Consider the following 8,312-nt stretch of genomic DNA (forward strand, 5'->3'; position numbering starts at 1 on the left):
CAAATTAAACAAACTCCTAGTGGTACATTTATTCACCAAGAAAAGTATACTAAAGAATTAATAAAAAAATTTGGCCTAGAAAATTCCAAACCAATGGGAACACCAATGCATCCAAACACTAAACTTGAAAAGGATGAAGATGGCAAAGATGTGGACAAAACAAGGTATAGAGGAATGATAGGTTCACTCATGTATCTAACCTCCTCTAGACCGGATATTGTACAAAGTGTGGGTGTATGTTCAAGATTTCAATCTCACCCAAAAGAATCCCATCTTTCGGCCGTTAAACGCATCATTAGATACATTAAGGCAACTAGTGATTATGGCTTATGGTATCCAAAATCTGATAATTTTTGCACAGTAAGATTTTGTGATGCAGATTATGCGGGAGATAGAGTGGATAGAAGAAGTACATCCGGCATGTGTTACTTCCTTGGAAGCTCACTCAACATGTGGTCAAGTAAAAAACAAGCCACCGTAGCTCTATCCATAGCCGAAGCTGAATATATTTATGCATCTGTATGTTGTTCACAATTAGTTTGGTTGAAAACTCAATTGGAAGATTACAAATTAAAAATCAATAGTATACCCTTGTTCTGTGACAATATGAGTGCTATAAACATTTCTAAAAATCCTGTTCTGCACTCAAGAACAAAGCACATTGAAATTAAATATCATTTTATTAGAGAGCATGTGCAAAAAGGAACTATTGATATTCAATTTGTAAAATCTGAAGATCAACTTGCAGACATTTTTACTAAACCCTTGTGTGAAGATAGATTCTACTCTTTGAGAAAAATTTTGGGAATGATAGAATTAAGTTCTATTGATAATTTGTGAAATTTTTTGACACTCTTTGGTTTTGTCTCGTAGGAAGGCAGGAGACATTTTTAGGATGTGACGAACGGGCCATGATTCAGGGGGAAAATGAACTAATATTAATTATCTTGGGCCCCACCAAATCACTTTGACCTTACTCTGACCTGTTTTGAGTTCCTCTTTATGTTAATCACATTTTTTTTGGAAGTTGTCATATCAAATCTTGTTGAGAGAGGCTATTGTCAAATCAAATCTTTATCTTTCCCTCATCCCTTGATTCTAGGAGCTAATCCTTCAGTTTTAATTTTAAAAAGAAACTTTCCTTGGTTAATAACCGCGCCATAATGGGTAATAACTACACCACTTCTCTCTCCAATTAGCATTTAATGCTTCCCTAACCTCCCACCTTTCCCCACACTCTTCGGCCCCTCTCTTCATCTTCCCTCTCACTTCTTCATTCTTTTCATAACATGAAAAAGAAAGTTGCCCTAAGAAGGAGTAGCCGAACCCCCTTACCAAAAAGTCCTCCATTTTCAACCCCTCAAACCCATACATATATTCATATACACTCCACTTCTTCATCATCTCCTTCACCATCATCCAAACAAATGGACACCATGAGGAGAAAAGTGACAACAATGAAGACTTCATCAAGAAAAAAGAAGGAACCCTTGGTTGAAGAGGAAGAGGAGTCTTACACCTCACCGCCTCCCTCACCACCGAAGAAGGCAACCCTTGGACGAAGTTCACAGAAGACCAAAAGCTTTGTGTTACACAACACGAGGGAACCAGCCAATCTGAAATCATTGGAATTCAAAAATAAATTCAACAAACCTCATTCACACTTTGATCCAGCAAGATTCAATTCGTGTGCCTGTTATGAGTTCCACAAGGAAGTATTGGAGAAACGTCACTTGTGTGTCTCACACCTAGTGAATCTGGACTCACTTGCAGCCAAAGGAATCAACTTCTCTCCTCTGTTTGAGAATCTAAAATGGACTCCTCTACTCCATATTCAGAAACCCGTTTACTCAGGATTGGTACAAGAATTTTATGCTAATATGAGGATGATCGATGGTACCATTCATTCCTACGTAAAGCGGGTATATATGACTCTGAACTCGGAGACAATCAGTGCTGCCCTAGGCTACACTGATGAGGGACCAAGAGCGTACATGTCTGAAAAATGGGACTCTCAGGTTGGAGTCACATACAAGATTTCCCTGCAACAAATCTGTGAGAACTTGTCTGGCTTGGATGGCACCATCCCTACTCACAAGACCATCGGTCCCGAAAACTCATTGCTGCACAGAATCATTACTCATATTCTGACTCCACAGAGTGGCTCACATAACAGAGTAACTATTTTTGACTCTCTTGTGCTTTTTACTATTGTTACTTCCTCTTTTATTTCTTTTGCATACCTTATGATAAGGCATATGTGGGAAGTTGTTAAAAGTTCCAAAAAGGCAAACCTTCCCTATGGCATGTTTCTCACCAGCATTTTTGAATATTTTAAAGTTGATCTAACAAATGAAGCTGTAGAGAATAAGGTCTCAATCATTAAGGGAGGAGGAGTTTCAAGTACAATGAAAGGCACCAAAGGAAAAAAAGTCAATGCCCTCTGACAGTGACCAAGAGAGCCGACCGGCCGAGCCATCCAAAGTGACAGAGTCAATAAGAGAAGTACTCACTGAGTTTTCGAATATGTCTAAACTAATGGTGGATTCGTACAAGGCTGCTCGTAAACAAGCATTTGAAAATGAAAGGGCTTGGATGAAATGCCAAGAAAGGGTTGGTCTAATGCTGCAAAATTTTGAAGAAGAGATGGGGGTGCCAATGATGATGATACAGATGGCTCTGAGTACAATTTATCTGATGATTGATCACTATGTTTCTTGTTGATTTCTGGCCATGTTTGGATTATTTTGATACTCTGTAGGTTGTTTGGATACTTTAGACCTGTGACACTTTGTTAAACTTTTTGTTGTTTTGGTGCTGGTTTTGGATATTTTGCATATCATTGTCTTTTTTTGCAGGTCCCCTTTGATGACAAAAGGGGGAGGAAAGCTGAAAAATTGAAATTGAAAAATTAAAAGAAACAGGGGCTGAAATCTTTTGTGATTTATGATCACCCCTGTGCATAAACTTATGATTTGTTTCGATTGTTATTTTTAGAACTTAGATATGGTTGATCAGAATATGCTTTGCTGATGCCTTTTGATGTTGGTGATTTGAGTTCTGAATTATTGGAACCTAGTTATTTTTTATAATTCATTTATGGCCTGCTGTGTTGTTGCCTCATGCTCTGATTTGATTGAAATATTTGTAGCACTTGGAATTAGCATTTGGGATTTAGTTGTGACTTGATAATCCCTTTAAGCTTTGTCCGAAGCATTGTCCTAGCCCCTGCTCTTAACTTAAATAAATGGGATTGATCCAAGGAAACTGAATACTCAATAGCTGTTAGTGACTCCATTAATTCTCTATCTGCTGGATTGACCCTTCCAGTTGGCCTAAAATCACTGAATGGAACTGAACACTATTCTGCAGGGAAGGAACCCTCAACTCACAGAGGGAAAGGTAGTGATGCCTCTGAACCAAAAGAGGGGGCCCCACTTAAAATAAAACTCCATCTATCGATTCTTGAGATACGAGATGTTCCCTACTCTCTCCTTTTGATGCCCCTACTATTGCTGCCTAATGGTTTGATTGCTCCCCCCAATCATTTGGGAATGCTCGAATATAGGAGAATCTGCTGTTCTCATGTAAGCTGACACAGCCCTGAATCTCCGTAACGATTATAACGGCCGAGGTTGATTCAATGTCCTCCTGCCTAGGTAGGAGTGGGCACCAGAATGATTCTAGCTCTCAACTAGGTCTTTTCCACTCGTGCTTAACACATGATTAGTGGAAATCCTCATTCCGTACATCTCCTCGTCAATTTGGGCATGAGCTCGCAGCCTAGATTATGGGGGAGAATGAATGGCTCTGTGACTCCATATTTCGCCTTGAAGGGAAAGCAAAGCTACGTCTCGTCAAAGGGCTTACCCCAAAAAAAAGCCCTTTCTCGTTTATGGAGCGACCTGTGCGTAGATTTGAATGACAGGGTTTGATAGTTTTCTCATTAATTTGGGATCCTTACCTCAGCGGTGCCGAAGTTTGGTTATGCCTCGGGCTCGGGGTCTATCCCGCGTCCCAAAAAAAGGGTACCCAGAAATGGAATTTCGCACCATGCTATATCTGGGGGTGGCATAATAGCCGCGGAGTTGCTTATGATTTTTTATAGGAGTTGTGGCCGACCTGGGTTCCATTCCTGGGGAAAGTAGCCCAGCCGATTACTATGTATTACTATTATATATTATCTAATAGGGATGTCACTTCAGCTAATAAATATTTATTTTAGCAAGTTCTGATTAACGTGCACCAGCCCCTCCTTATGCATCCCCTTCTTATACTATTCTTCCTCTTTTGAGTATGAGAAATTCCTCCTCCTCGTAGATTTAAGGTTCTGTACGAAGAAGGCTAAACCTATTCATTTCGGGATAAAACCATGGGCAAAGCACAGTGGATTTCTTTCTTCCAAAACTTGACTGATGATCAAATAGTCTGGAGAGCACCATGGCTAGCACAAGTACCAGTCCTGTACCGTTGCGGGGATTACCCCTAGGTCATATTATTATTAGGGCTATAGAGCGGCATCAGTTATGCACCAGCAATGCTTCGGCGGCAGCTGGGGTTGGGGTCATTAGAGTTCATCATCCCCATGACGCATGGTCTAAGAAAGTGGGAATTCACTTTCGGGGACCCAAAGACGGCTGATATAGTCAGAATGGTAATCGACTTTTGGAAGGAAACTCAGCGGATCAAGACAAGTCGATACACAAAGCAGACAACTCCAGCCTCTATGGCAAGCCACTCGTGGTAAAGGTTTTCTAGCCCCGATGGTGTTCAGACCAGAGTTATCAGCGCCTATGAAATTGGAAGCCCAATCTTATGTGGTCGAAACCAAAGCCGGGAATGAAGTGTCACACTCAGGATGGTCGACCAAGACTACCTCCTTAGCAGCCGTCAATTAAAGGCTTCGGTACTAAGCTCACTGCTCCGGGAACCCTCTTCCATTCGGAGCACGCATCATAATCGTACCGCTAGAAAACGGGGGAAAACAATCCTCTACTGCCCATTCCATGAATGAGCAGGCCTTGGTGAGTCCGATTTTCTATGCTACCTACCGTTAATTCCTTAAACAATCACTCTTATACCTCTTACAGAGAGTGAAGTGACCAATAGGTATTGGGCACGAACGCTTTAAGATAGGTTGCTTTCCGTTAACAAGACAACAAGCCTGCCTGGCCTTCAATAGAATTGGGAGCAGATGTGACATTTATTTCTTCTATGTACAAAAACAAAGGCAGGTTCACTTGAATAGGAAGTGGAATCAATCCCGTTTGCTATAGGATTCTTTCAATCTGGTAAACCCCTTTTTACTAGAAAGTAAAATCTCAGTTTGAAACCCCAATACTTGCTACTTCAGCAGAGGCATCTTCCTGGCTTAGAAAAGATCCGCTAGAGATTCCCTCTGACTCCTAGTCGAGATCTTCTCTTTCTCCTATCCCGGTAGATGGGCGAGCACCTCCGAACCTTAAGAAGTTAGTTTTAAAGAGAAGGAGTACCGCTCAAGCTTCAACTCCGCTCCTTTCCTCAGTTCGGGAGAATGAATATTCTGTATTCTCGACCAAAGAGGGTATATGTAAAAATATAGAGCGATCGGGTGAGGGTTGCCTCATGCTCTGTTTTGATTGAAATATTTGTAGCACTTGGAATTAGCATTTGGGATTTAGTTATGACTTGATAATCCCTTTAAGCTTTGATGTGTTGATATATTCCTTATGCTTTGAAATAATTATGGTTGATGAAAAATGTTTTCCTTGCTATAAACTGATAATTAATTTGCTCTAAAATAATGGCTGGAAAATATTGTATAATCAAACACTTTGGCAAGCAGATTTTTGGAATCACAAGTACTTTCCCTTATTTTTATATACTCCAAATATTTTTTGATTGCTTTGAGCAGAAAGTCATTTTTTATGATAACAAGTTAAAGTTGTGTTTATCATGCCATTTCTGCTCATAAATCAAGCCATTCAACATCTCATATTTAATATGTTGAATAACATAGGTGCCTTAGGCTTGATAACAATTGTTACAGGTAAAAGCTTCCCTTGGTGAAATGTCATATATTGAGGGGGAGCTGTGTGACAATGTGAAAGGGAAAGGAATCATAATCCTCAAAGGGAGTACTCTAATCTTTGATTTCTTTCCATTTCAATTTTTAATAATGTTTGTCATCAAGGGGGAGATTGATGAGTTTGGAAAACTCTAATTTAAATTTGTGATGATCAAACATTATTAAAACAATTAATTGCAAAATTATTAATTTGATTTCAATTCATATATGTTAATTAAAATAATTTTTGCTGTGCAGATTTTTGCTAATGGGCCGAAAAGAAAAGAAAAATATAACAAGCCCAACTGTGTTAAAAATACATTCAGCCCTATGCAAACTTGCTATGAATTGTGGCTGAATTGTTATGCTTATTGGACCAGAAAAACCAATTTAAAAGCCCAAAAAAGAGGCTGGTCCGAAATCAAAAGGAGTTGGGGCACAAAATAATTTTTTATCCATCTAACTTGATGAAACCCATTCCTTGAATCATAATGCTGCATGCTCCAACAGTTATCACTTTTATCTTTTGATGGAATTCAAATTTTTATTAAGTGGAGTTAATGCAGACCTTGGAAACATGAAAGAGAAAATGTTAAAGTGATTTGATGGCATTAAGTGTAGCTTACACGCTACTACACAAGAAGCAAGGGGAGTTGATTTTAATTAATTTCTTTTGATAACACTCACTACTCCCATAGCTTTGCTTTTCTTTCTACTCTCTTTTCTCTCCTGAGTCTCAATCATTTCACAGAAGAAACTATGGAAGCTATGGCAAGCTACCAAAGAGAAGAAGAAGCAAGTAACAAGACCATTGTAATGATGACAAGAAAAAGAAAACAAAAAGTATGTTGTGGCTGAGATTTTTACCATAAATGGTAAGATTTGGTGAAGAGATCTTAGCTTCTCCATACCAAAAATAGAAGAAGATGATCTCGGTCAGAGGAAGAAGATCCTTGAGGGATGGCTTGTCTCAGTTTTTGATCAACCACCACAGAAGGTAGCTAAAGTAGCTACGTGATGGAGGATGCAGAAGTTTGAGCAGAAGAAGCTGTCATCATCAAGAACTCATCAAGGGCTAAGAATCCTTCTTAGAGTGCAAGTCAAGATGGATGGCTTGGATTGATGAAGCTTGGTGTAAAGGGAAGACACAGAGGTAATTGCATGTTGGGTTTTAGCATTCAGTTATCTCTCCTTTCTCTCTGGCCGAACCGGTTTTTGCATGAAGAAGAAGAAGTTTAGCTTGGTTTAACAGTTTCAACCGTGGAGGCTTCCCCTTCTATAAATAAGGGAGAACAGCCAGGGCTTGAAGCAAGGAAAAGAGTGAGCACAGAGTTCTCATAGCTACCCAAGCTAACAGAAGTTTTTCTCCTTCAATATTTTCTGTTTTGTATTTTTCTGTTTAATTTTTTCTGTCTTGAGTCTCATGGAAAAAGGAAAACAGTGAGGTTTGTAAGAAAAAGCCATAGAGCGAAAAAAGGCAGAGAGTGCAAAATTAAAAAAAAAAAGCCATAGATGTCCTTAGAGGTCCTTTGTACATCTGTGTTGTGTTTCATGATTCTGTAGGAATCCCCTTGCAAGTTGGGTTAGCACTTAGCAGTTGAAAGCTTGGCTGTGACCAAGTCAATATTAGGATTAGGGTTTAGATTCTGGACTTGTCCCGGATATGAAGGGTAGTTCCTAGGGAGAATTGGTGTATGTAATCATGAATATTATAGTGAAATTCCATCATTGTTGTGATGGAGACTGGATGTAGGCTGCATCGCACTGGGCAGCTGAACTAAGATACATCGTGGTGTAATTCTCTCTTCTTCTTCTACTCCATTTCTGTTTCTGCTGCATAGGAGACAAAACTGAAAAATATCTCGTGCCGAGTGACCAGATAAAAAGAAAAAATCTCGTGGCTGTGTACGAGACAAAAATAAAAAAGTCTCCAGAAGTTGTTTCAAGGGCCAGCAAGTTTTAATAAGCGAAAAAAAAGGGGGCTAAGATTCAACCCCCCTTCTCTTAGCCACTGAAAACCATCAAACACAAAATTAATAAAGTTTAAGAATTAAAAAAATCTTATTTTTCAGTAATATCTACAAAAAATTATATTAAAATTTAATTTCTAATTTTTGTTAAATATATATTTAATATATTTTGTTATATTTTTAAATTTTTTAAAAATTTAATTGTCGTTAATATTTTTTAAAATTATTTTTATCAAAAAAATAAACTTTTCGATACCGCAGAATGGCATTTTTTCCCATGGTTTATTTATGCATTT

This window comes from Arachis hypogaea, chromosome 14 (assembly GCF_003086295.3).
Source record: "Arachis hypogaea cultivar Tifrunner chromosome 14, arahy.Tifrunner.gnm2.J5K5, whole genome shotgun sequence".
Classification (NCBI taxonomy): domain Eukaryota; kingdom Viridiplantae; phylum Streptophyta; class Magnoliopsida; order Fabales; family Fabaceae; genus Arachis; species Arachis hypogaea.